This window comes from Lontra canadensis, unplaced genomic scaffold (genome assembly GCF_010015895.1).
Source record: "Lontra canadensis isolate GAN:19392208 unplaced genomic scaffold, GSC_riverotter_1.0 scaffold9, whole genome shotgun sequence".
NCBI lineage: Eukaryota > Metazoa > Chordata > Mammalia > Carnivora > Mustelidae > Lontra > Lontra canadensis.
The window spans coordinates 19238500-19251244 of NW_022631003.1; the positions used below are offsets into that span (position 1 = coordinate 19238500).

At 42.0% G+C, this 12745-nt stretch overlaps 1 protein-coding gene across 1 annotated transcript in view; it reads left to right on the forward strand.

The window, feature by feature from the left end:
• The first annotated feature begins 1208 nt into the window (after positions 1 to 1208).
• The window catches only part of BCL2L14 (BCL2 like 14), a 32782-nt gene continuing 21245 nt past the window's right edge, over positions 1209 to 12745 (forward strand). Inside the window, exon 1 of the mRNA XM_032855007.1 lies at positions 1209 to 1232. The gene's annotated coding sequence lies outside the window, so the exon portion shown is untranslated. The remainder of the gene's footprint in view (positions 1233 to 12745) is intronic.

Consider the following 12745-nt stretch of genomic DNA (forward strand, 5'->3'; position numbering starts at 1 on the left):
TAAAGAAAACCAGGTAGATCTTAGGGGAGGGGGCCTAATGGGAGGTCACAATCAATACCTGCAGCAGTTAGGGAGACATCTTGAAAAGGAGGCTCAAAAACGGGGAAAACAGGGTCCTGAGAGGAACACCGGAGGGGTACCTACTAAATGTTGAGAAGCCTATGAAAATCGAAAGATTGTAGCCAGAAGCTTACAGAATTCTATCCGGGACCCAGGCAGGGAAGAAATAGCTAGGACCATAATTTAAAAATGAAATGGAATGGCAAGAAGAAACAGAAAAACTATACCTTCAAGTCTAAGAGCCCAGAAGGGACGGGTTTGGGGCCTCCAGGTGGAAGGGCTTGATACGTTTTGAATAATGCAGTGACCCGAAACTAAGCTGCAAGGTTTCAAGATACAACCAGGAGACACTCAGGACTTTTCTCTGTAGTAAAAGTTCAGCATGAAGTTGACCTTCTGGGTGCACAAGACAGCAGTGAGCAGGACGGGAAAACGCAATGGAAGGGATATTGCAAGAAACACAGCAAGTGGGGAGAGGAGCTGGCTTTTCGTGGAGATAGTCTCCTTTAGCACACTGGGCTCATGAGAGCCAAGAGCCTTCTTGAGTAAGGTCTTCTGAGTAAGACCCAGCCATCCCTGGACCCAGGTCTGCCAGTCTCGGTCTCAAACCAGTTAGTGCACCAGACACCCCTCCCATCTGCTGTGTCTGGGACTCCACGTGGACCCTAACATGGCACCAAGATCTTTAGTGTTGCTGAAACGCAGCTAGCTAACAAGGAAGCTCAGGGATGTAGCCCATATTCCTGCCTACTGCATCCCTGACAGTGGGATCCCTCTCTTTGAATAAGTTCACTGATGGGCTCTCACTTCTCATGAGACTCCCATGTCCTCATTAAAGCACTGTCATGTGCAGAATTCTCTCCAATCAGCCAGATCACATCCGCCCTCTGGTGACTCCCAGCCCCCAGTCCTCATTCTGCTCTTCGGGGCTAAGTAGTTAAATCTAATCCTCCCTCCCCCTGAGACTGAGTTCCATTCCCCTTAAATCGTCACCCTTCTAGGATAAATGGTCCACATTACACAACCTTAATGACCAAGTTGATGAGCATTTCCTGATAGTCTTGATGTGAGCAGAGCTCAGGGCCCATGCTGAGTAAGTTGTCTCTTTGCTCTTCAGGTCAACAGGACGAACACAGAAGCATGGACGGTGAACTCTAATACAAAGAAGACTGGTAAGTATCATTTAAAAATGTTCAGAACTTGCTATGGTGTAGCTCTGGGGAAAGCATAGACTAGTTCTCATTGGGGGATCTGAAGAGGCTTCTAAGAAGTGGGATTTGATCTGGGACTTGAAAGATTTTGGCAAGCAAATGCACGGAAGGAAGCAGGTGGGGAGTGAACTGAACAGAGGACATGGGCTGGAGGACCCTGGTCCTTAATTTCCTACTTGATCTTGAGCATATTTAAAATGAGGGCCCTAGGGGCTCCTGGGTGGCTCTGGCGTTAAGCATCTGCCTTCGGTTCAGGTCATGATCCCAGGGTTCTGGGATTGAGCCCCACATCGGGCTCCCTGCTCAGCAGGAAGCTTGCTTCTCCCTCTCCCACTCCCCCTGCTTGTGTTCCCTCTCTTGCTGTGTCTCTCTCTGTCATATAAATAAATAAACATCTTTAAAATATATATAAAAAATAAAATAAGATAAAATGAGGGCCCTAAACTAAATGATCTCTAGTGTGTGGTGATAGGGACCCCAAAGGTATGAGTCAGAACATTCCCACTAAGGCAAGAGTCCAAAACTATGATCCCTGCTCATATTAAGGGAGTGGTGTGAGTGTTTGGAACAGGTGGCAGAGGGGGATAAGAGGAGGATCCTTCCTTCATGTTCTTCCTGTCACACTGATACAGCACCCTTCACCATCCTGACCATGTCATTTTGGGACACTGACAATGTCCTTCTTAGAATAGCACTTGCTATGAGCTAGACGCCTTTGGAAGCATTATATATTTACACTTACATTCCACTGAATCCTCAGAACAATGCTCTGAGATAAGTACAAGTTTGATCCTTCCCATTTTACAGATGAGAAAACAGAGGCACCGAGAGATTAAATATCTTGCCCAAAGTTCCTTGAGCAAGTTTTACAGCAAAACTGGGATTTGAACTTAGGGAATCTGGCTTCTGCTTTACTTGTCCAATAAAAACAACAAGGGCAGAATGGGGCGCAGCCCTGTAGGCATGCTCTGTCTCATGGGGAGAGAGTTCTATGACACTGTCTCTCCTCGGCCTAAGACAACACCAGCTTTCTCGGCAGCCGTGGCACCTCAATGACTCAAGCTGAGTGGGCAGTTCCCTAAAGCCCCTAAAACACTGAACAGCAGGTGCTCCTAAACCAGGTCAGTCCCATTCTCCTTCCGCACAGTTGGTTAGTTAATCCCAAACGCTGGGTTTTCCTTTAAGCCCTACGATAGACTAGGTCTTAGCTCATAGTTTCACCCGACAATAATTCTGAAACATGATATGTTACCGATGTTCTCTCTCCCAGCTTAGTAATAATATAACATGAATGGCTACGGGTCAATGGAGCATTCCTTAACTGAATGTTTTTCTGATGGTATCTTCTATGATCATTTAGTCTTTACATGAAGTCTTTTATGACTGTTGTTACTGTTATTCCCATTTAAGTGGACAGAAAATCAAGGCTAGTGAAGTTAAGAACCTTACTCGACATTCAGTTAGGAAGTGACGGACCCAAGGTTCATACCCAGGATTGTCCGATTCTGGAGCCGGAACTCATCCATATGCTTTCTCACCTCTTTGCATCATCCATATGCTTACCATTATCGAAGTCAATCACAAAGAAATGTCAAACAGAATCAAGGACATAACTCAGAGGGAAATCCTATCCCTCCAGGCACATATAAACCAATTATCCGTGTAGTCATACAGAGAGGGAGGCATTTTTTACATATAATATAGAAAGGCCAGAGAAGTGCAGCAGTTTGCCCGAGCTCACACACCAAGGGGAGAAAGGAGATGGGAAAGAAAACAATCAAGAGAGCTCAGACCCTTCATTCCATCAGCACACACTTGGGAGTGGAAATGAGTAGAAATAAACCCAGAAAGTTTCGCAATTACAGCATCATCTAGACTGCAATTCTCCAACTTGTTCACATGCATCTCACAACAATCTTTATCAAAATCCTTGTCTGAGTGAGCGTGCACTTTATCAAACACACCCCCTGACCCATGGGAGACGGGATGAGTTTGCCATGACCAACTCTCAGTGAACACTCGGAACCCCGCATTCTAACAGTTTGTAAATCATCCGTTTAATACTGTGGGGTGGGATTTTTTTTTTTTTTTGGAAGATTTTTATTTATTTATTTGACAGAGAGAGAGACACACACACTGAGAGAGGGAACACAGAGGGAGTGGCAGAAGGAGAAGCAGGTTTCCCGTTGAGCAGGGAGCCTGATATAGGGCTCAATTCCAGGACCCCGGGATCATGACCTGAGCTGAAGGCAAACACTTAGCTGACTAAACCATCCAAGTGCCCCATCTTTTGTCATTAATATTTTCAAGAACTTCAGGGGGGATGGCACTCCAGGCCTATACCACTCCTTTGTATTTGCTTTTTGTCCTAGCCACTGACAAAGATTCTGTTCTTGACTGAACCCCAGCCAGGCTCCTCTGACCCAAAGAGGCCCCATCCTTGGGCATGTTCTCCTAGAGCCCAGTTTTACAAGAATCCTGCCAAGTTGGTTTAGCCAGAATCTCCCACCCTTGATATCTGACCAGATCCTTCATTTCCAACCATCCCCCAGGGAACGTCTGGCCACCCTGGCCTGCATCCAGCAAGAATCCTATCAGGTTGGTTTAGCCAGATTCCCCACCTTATCCCTGATTCTTCTTCTTGGCAATTTTCTATCCACAGACCCCTCCACCCTGCTCCTTGGCTAGGAAGTACCACTATTCCCAGCTAGATTCAAAGCTAAGCCCAGTCTCCCTCTCCTACTGCAAAATCTCACCTCAGGGTCCCTCTACCTAGTCCTGAATATTGTCTACCTTATCATTTTAACAAGTGACAGAATAATTTTTTAACAATAACTCCTTTGGGTACTGTTTACATGTGTTCTTTTAAAGTGAGAGCTCATGCAAGAACTTCCATTCAGCCTCAGAATCAAATGTCTTGCCTTGGCTTCCTTCTCCAGATGACTCCCTTCTACTTCCTACCTAATAAGAGGCAGAATCAGGATTCAGCTCCAACCTATTAGCATATACAGCCAGAGCCCTTATGATACCGTCTTATTTGTAAATGGGTCAATAAAAGCTGTTAAAAACAGCCAATGCCAGCACCTTGAGATCTCTATCCAAATGCCTCTCAATGAATTAAACAATCAAAGGAGAGTCTGACGGAAACATGAGGTGCAGAGAATGAATTGATTTAATCAATGTTAGGAGATAATTTCTTCCAAGATAAAAAAAAACAACCTGGGTAAAGTGGTAAGGATAGCTTGTAAACAGTAGAATACTACTGCCATGGGGAAAAGAGTCCAGTGTGAGCTGTACTAAACTTGGATTTGCTCAGGGATGAATGGGTATTTCAAAGGGAGAATGAGAGCCAGTGAGCTAAAGAGAGTGAAAAATTTCAAAACAGAAGGGAGAGCTGGGTCCATGCAAAACCATCTGGGTTGGTTAGGCTCCAACCCTCCCACGGAGACAGCAGACAGGGGCCCTGTGCTCAGGTGTTGGCTGAAAAAAACAGTAAGTTCTTTTGTGATTCTTGAGTTTGCTGGGCAAGCACTATAAGGGAGCTTAGCTCAGGCCACTGTAGGGTACGGATGAGGCCATGTGCTCTTGGAAATTATGTTAGAGCTCCATTCAAGTCTTTACGGGCCAAGGTGAGGCTTAGTCAATAAAGGGCTCAGAATGAGTCTGGTTAGATTATGGTCAAAGAGAACCTTTGTCAACTCCCACATAATAAAAAAGAACATGCCAGGGCGCCTGGGTGGCTCAGTGGGTTAAGCCGCTGCCTTCGGCTCAGGTCATGATCTCAGGGTCCTGGGATCGAGTCCCACGTCGGGCTCTCTGCTCGGCAGGGAGCCTGCTTCCCTCTCTCTCTCTGCCCGCCTCTCTGTCTACTTATGATCTCTCTCTGTCAAATAAATAAAATCTTAAAAAAAAAAAGAACGTGTCAAATATTGTATTTACCTCATTAATGGATGGTGGAACTGATATAATATTACAACCAGCTCAAGGGAGAACTCAAACTGTGACCCATTTATAGACAGCTAAGGAATACTGGAATCAGTGACAAACAGAGGCAAAATGGAAAAACAGGTCAATACCGTCAGACAGTCAAGAGCCCCATTCCTCTGGGAAACCATCTGCATTTTAATGGAAAGAACACTTTGCTGTTACTATCAGTCTCCTGTAAGTCAGCTTTGGTCTTACTGAGTTGTAAAATAACCCAACTGATAGAAAGCCAGCAAAGGTGCACACAGGTATAAAATCAAAAAATTTCCAAGGGTTCCAGCATTCCACTGAAAAGATATGCAATAATATCTTTTGGTCTATTTCAAAATCTTCTTGTTTTTCCCTATACCAAGCTCAATAGCAGTAAAAGTGATTCAAGAAAATCAAAAAGAGGGGGAGCCTGGGTGGCTCAGTCGGTTAAGCATCTGACTTCAGCTCAGGTCATGATCTCAGGGTCCTGGGATCAATCCCCACATAGGGTTTTCTGCTTGGATGGGAGTCTGTTTCTCCTCCTCCCTACTGTTCATCTCTCTCTCTCTCTCTCTCTCTCAAATAAATAAACAAAATCTCTTAAAAAAAAAAGAAAATTAAAAAGATGATTGAAAAGCATCAATGATCAAGGATAGGTCTATACAGTAAGTATGAAGAAGACAGTCAGTTTCAGTGGTTAGGTTCCTGAACTCTGAAGCCTGGTCACCTAGGCTCCCTCAAATCCCAACTTCGCCACTTGTGATTGTGTTATGTTGGGTAATTTTACTCAGTTTCTTTGTGCCTCAAATTCCCCATCTGTAAGATGGGCATAACTAGTAATTATTACATAGCTGAGTTAATCACTGATAAAAGTTCAGTAAATTACAGATGTCACCGTGATGCCTGTTGGAGCCTGTGGCCATGAAAGCATGCCTATCTTTAGTCTACAAGGCAGTGCTTGGCTAGGCCAGAATTCTATCTTCATGATCACTAAATTCTACACCAGGGTCAACATTAATTCTTTCTCCCAAGTTTCCCATTGCTTCTAGTAGACTAACCAGTTCTTCTCTCCCACGCATAAGATTCGAGTGTAGGCAAAATTTATCACCGTTGCTTCCTTTGACTTTAGAGATGACATTAGCATCAAGTACAAGGATCTCTTTGTTTGTCGGGAATGTTTAGTGAAAGTCAAGTTAGTTTAAATCTGCTATCACAGTTAAACTCTGCTTCTGTGCCAGTGTGATCTCTGTAACCACCATCCATCTTCCTTCTGGTTATAACAACTCCCCAAGACTATCACTTTAATTCCTTTATTTTGTCTTCACTCAAACATTCTAACCACAACTTACAGGTGTAGAGGAGGGTGAAAACTTCACCTGGGACCCTGCAAATTAGACAAAGGCAGATTAACAACAGAAAAACAAATATAAGTTTATTAATACATACAACTTACATACACAGGGGAGAAACTCAGTGATGACTAACCCAAAGGAGTGGCTAGAACTTGGGACTTAATATAGCATCTTAACAGAAGAACAGTACATCTCCACGACTATAGCAAACAAAGAAGCCATTATTAATAGGCATGCAAGCGCCGGCGGTGGCCATCCCCTAGGGCTCTGAGCAGAGGGAACAGGCAAAAATTCTCACCTTGGAGTCTTACCCAGGAAAGTGTTTGTACTTCACAAGTTGCTGCCCAAGGGTCTTGCTTCTAATTAGCAGACGTCTAAGTGCTAACTGCAATCCTTCCCAGAGCCTGAAAGAGCTGATGGGCACTTCCCCTGCCTCCTCCCTCCTGCTGACTCCAATAATAAAACTAAATTGTTGGTATCTCCTTGGAAGGATCTTATCAACACATCTAGTGTCCCAACTTTTAAGATTGCCACCTGAGGAATGGGCTGCCAAATCCCCCAGCTCTGATAGCCAACATAGCTTGCCTCTGCCTTCTCCCTCTAGCCCGCTCCAAATCACCAGCATCTCCCCTGAAGGAACTTATCTGGCACCCCAGCTTTTGCAGATACCAGCCAAAGGATGGACCCCCGGATCACCTGGTTCTAAAAGCCAACAGGGCTTGCATTCACAGATCCCACAGGACTATAGCAACCAATGAAGCAGTTCTTAATGCATGCAAGGGTACCCACCATCACAGCTGTACACTGAGGTCCTGTGCAAAGGAAGCAGGCAAAAAAGCCCACCTCCCAGTTTCTACTGGAAGAACTCTAATTACATACTTTCCCAGCTGCTGCCTAAGGGTTTGGCTTCCAATCAGCCAGCATCTAGGTGCAAACTATGATTCTACCCTTTGGGACACTGACAGGCTTTGGCACACCCTCAACTATTGGGCGCCACTAAGAACAAAGCTTAGATCATCACAAACTTTTGAAAGACAACCAAGAACCACTAGGAAAGATATTGAATCAGTACTCAAAAACCTCCCCACAAAGATAATAAAGATGGCTTCATTGGTAAATTATACTAAACATTTAAAGAATTAATACAAATACTTCTCAGTCTCCCAAAAAATAGAATGCAAGGGAACACTTCCAAACTCATTTTATAATATCAACATTACCCTGATACCAAAACCAGGCAAGAATACTACAAGAAAAGAAAATTAAAGGCCAAAATCCCCGATGAACATAGATGCAAAAACCCTCAAAAAATATTAGCAAACCAAATTCAATCATACATTAAAAGAACCAATACACTATAATCAAGTGGGATCTATTCCAGGGCTGCAAGGATGGTTCAATATTCAAAAATCAATACGACACTCCATACAACAAAATGGAAGATAAAAATCATATGACCATCTCAGTAAATGCAGAGAAAACATTTGACTAAAGTCAATTCATCTCATGACAAAAACTCTCAAAAAACCGACTATATAAGGAACATACCTCAACATAATAAAGGCCAAACATGACAAACCCACAGCTAACATCATACTCAGTGGTGAAAACTGAAAGCTTTTCCTCTAAGATCAGGAGAAAGACAAGGATGCCCACTCTAGCCATTTCTAGTCAACATAATACTAGAAGTCCTAGCCAGAGCAATTAGGCAAGATAAAGAAGTAAAAGATATCCAAACAAGAAAGGAAGAAATAAAATCATCTCTATTTGTAGATGACATATTATAACTCTAAAGACTCCACCAAAAAAACCCTGTTAGACCTACTAAATGAATTCAATAAATTTCAGATACAAAACGCAATACACAAAAATCAGTTGCATTTATATATACTAACAATGAACCAATGGTAAAAGAAAACAATCCCATTTACAATATCCATTTTACAGTAGCATCAAAAATAATAAAACACTTCAGCATGAATTTAACCAAGGAGACAAAAATCTATACCCTGAAAACTATAAAACATTGGTGTAAGAAATTTAAAAAGACACAAATAAATGGGTAGATATTCATGTTCATGGATGGGAAGAATTAATACAGTTAAAATGTCCATACTACCCAAAGTCATACACAGATTCAGTGCCATCCCTATCAAAATCCCATTGGCATTTTTCACAGAAATAGGAAAATAATCCTAAAATTTGTAAGGATCCACAAAAAATTCTAAAGAGCTAAATCAATCTTGAGCAAGAAAAACAAAACTAGAGGCAACACACTTCCTGATTTCAAACTATATTACAGACTGTAGTAATCAAATCCGTATGGTATTGGCATTTAAAACAAATATATAGCTCCATGGAACAGAAGAGAAAGACAAAAAACAAACCCATGTGTATACGGTCAATTAATTTTCATCAAAGGAGCCAAGAATATGCAATAGGGAAAGGATAGTCTCTCAAATAAATGGTGTTAGGAAAACAGGATACCTTTCTACAAATGAATGAAACTGGAGTCCTACCTTATACCACACACAAAAATTAACAAAATTGATTAAAGACTTGATCGTAAGACCTGAAACTGTAAAACTGTTAGAAGAAAACATATGAGTTAAACTCTTTGGCATTGGTCCTGGTGATGATTTTTTGGATTTGACACTAACAGCAAAGGGAACAAAAGCAAAAATAAGCAAATGAGACTACATCAGACTAAAAAGCTTCTGCATAGCAAAGGAAACCACCAACAAAATGAAAAGTCAGTGTATGCTGTGGGAGAAAACATTTGTAAACAAAATGTCCACTAAAGGGTTAATATTCAAACTGTACAAGGAACTCACACAACTTAATGGCAAAGAAACTGCCAGTTTTGTAAATGGGCAAAGAACCTCCACAGACATTTTGCCAAGGAAGAGTTACAGCCAGCCATCAGCACATGAAAAAGTGCTTGTAATCTCTAATCATCAAGGAAATGCAAATCAAAACCATGATGAGTATCAACTCACACCTGCTAGGTTGCCTCTTATCAAAAAGGCCAGAAGTAGTAAATGCCCTTGAGGCTGTGGAGAAGAAGGGAACTCTTGTGGGCTGCTAGTGGGAACGTAAACTGGGAACACACACTATGGAAAACGATGTGAAGTTAACTCAAGAAACAGACATAAAATATTTTCAGCCTTAAAAGAGAAGGAAATCGTGCCATTTGTGACAACATGGAGGAGCCTGGAGGGCATTATGCTAATTGAAATAAGCCAGACAAAGACAAATATTGCATGGTCTCACTCATATGTGGAATCTGAAACACAAAAACAAACTCCTAGAGACAGTGTAGAGTGTTGCCAGGAGCTGGGGGTGGGGAAATAGGAGGAGGTTAAAGGTTACAAAGTTTGTTATAAGATGTGTAAGATCTGAGGATCTAATGTATAGCATGGTGACTATATGGCTGATAAGACTGTATTGTAATATCAAAATTTAAGAGAACTTACGTGTTCTCAAGTGATGAATGTGCTAATTAACTCCGTGATGAAGATTCTCTCATATGTATCAAATACATTTCATATATCAAATCATGATGTTGTGCATTTTAAACATATTACAATTTTATTTTAAATAAATGGGTAGATATTCATGTTCATGGATGGGAAGAATTAATACAGTTAAAATGTCCATACAATTTTAAATAAAATTGTAATATGTTCAGTAAAGCTGAAGGGGAACAATAAATTTGTATAGAAGTGACAAAGCAAAGTAAAAGGGCTTTTGGGCTTTTGGGGATGGCAAACCGTGGGCAGGTAAATAATGGGAAACTAATGGGAGATTAGAGTTGTTGTAGTAAGGTTTCTCTGTCGATTCCTCTCGTGCCAGCTCTAGGCTGAGAAGAGTCTAGTGTAGTCTCTTGTGGTTCAGAATCATCCTTCTTAATCAGGCAGAAGGCAGACTTTTTCTTGTGTCGGCTTCTTCTTAATTGCTCTCAGCTCAAAATACTCCTGGGGGCCAAAGTGGCATGTTTTGAAGTACTTTAGTCTGAACCCCTTCACAGGTAGACTTTGTAACACATGGTGCTTCTCCTCTGCTCCTTTTTTCCCCTCAAATGTTTCATTTGAACCAGTTGTGTTCCTTTGTTGCTTCATTTCATCCAGTTTCATCATTGAGATTGAAAGAAAGATGAGAGTCAGCCCCAGAATAATATGGTAACCATTCCAAAGTCTGCTCATCTGGACTTTCAGGTCTTATTTGGTATTCACTTGATGCTCGCTCACAGAGATGGGCAAAAACCCCAGCGTCTTCCTGAGGGTGAGCTTCTTATCCATACCTCCAAACACATAGGGATTTTTCCATTGGACATAGTTCCCATGATAATTTAAACAAATTCCAGAATCTAAGATTAAGGCAAACTGAAAATAAATGCAACAATTTCAAAAATAACCATCATTCGGGCGCCTGGGTGTCTCAGTGGGTTAAAGCCTCTGCCTTCGGCTCAGGTCATAATCTCGTGGTCCTGGGATGGAGCCCCGCATCGGGCTCTCTGCTCAGCGGGGATCCTGCTTCTCCCTCTCCCTCTGCCTGCCTCTCTGCCTACTTGTGATCTCTGTCAGTCAAGTAAAAAAATAAAATCTTTTTAAAAATAAATAGCCATCGTCCATAATTCGACTCATAGGAATCATTCCTCAGGAAACAATACAAAATATGGGCAAAGATGACAAAACTATACTCTGCAACATCGTTTATAATGGCGAACACAGGAAAACAAACAGAACATTTGGCAAATAGCTGCTTGGCTGAATAATTTTAGTGCTTCCATTCCCTGGACTTACGCAGCCATTAAAAATTCTATTTCAAAATATGTTGGTGTGGAGATAACCTTATGATAGAGGTTAAATGCAAAAAGCAAGTCAGAAGGGGCGCCTGGCTGGCTCAGTTGGGAGAGCACGGGGCTCTTGATCTCAGGGTGATGAGTTCAAGCCCATTGGGCACGCAGCCTACTTAAAGAAAAGAAAAGAAAGTCACAAAGCTATGATAACGTCTTAACTATGTAAAACCATGTACATTGTATTTGTTCAGGAATACTTCTGGTTGAAAGAAACACTCTAATTAGCTGAATTTTTAAAAAATGCATTGGTAAAAGGTGTCTTCCAACCCCCAGGTGGCAAGTGGAGAGCTCTGAGGAAACAAGCAGCACTGTCTCCTACTCCCCGGGACCTTATTGCTCCCCAGTTCTCTCTTGATTGATTAGTTCCTTCATCACCTTGTCTGCCAGCTTTTACTCCTCTGCTGCGTGGGACCCAAGCATGACCTCCCAGTGAAAACACCCAGCAGAGGCTGGCTGGAATCCCAGTAACACAGTTCCAAATTTCCGGCTTATGGAATTGAACTGGCCCAGGTTGGGTATTAGGCGATCCACCTCTCATCCAGTTGGCTATGATTAGACAGGCAAAGGGTCATTTTGTCCAGGGCCAGGGGTGCCTCCACATAAGTGCATAATCAGAAGTGGTGTAAAAGGGAAGGGAGTGGGCAGGGCAGACGCTCGAGAGGTAGTAAGACATTGTCGTAGAAGGAAATACACAAAATTTTTAATAACATTTACCAACAACTGATGGGATCATGATGGGCTTAATTTATGTATATGCTATTTTACATTTTACAAGTTTTCTACAACACTGTGTATTTTTAGAATCAGGAGAAAAGTGGGTTTGGTTTTTTTTGTTTTTGTTTTTGTTTTTGTTTTAATATATAACATGTGCTAAATCCCATCCCTATTATGTGCTAGCTTTTGGGTATGGAAGTTGACCAAGTTGAATGATTAATGGACGGTCTCTATCCTTGATGAGCTTGCCTCCTTGTGCAAGTTCCCCTTCTTGTGTTCGTACTTAACCTTGCCAAGACCTCGTGGGATTGTAAATGGTTTCTGCAACCAATATCACTAAGTGGTACAACTCTGAACACCAATAACAACTCAAGCCCCTACTATCTGATTTAGTTATCGATGATAGGCATTTGTTGGTTCCTGAAACGTTTCAAGTGAATAGATTTTTTTTTTAAGACAAGGTTTTTTTTTTTTAAGATTTTATTTATTGAGAGAGAGAGAGAAAGTGCATGTGTGTGCACAGGTACAAGCAGGAGAGAAGGGCAGAAGGAGAAGGAGTGAAACTCTCAAGCGGACTCCCCACTGAGCTCAGA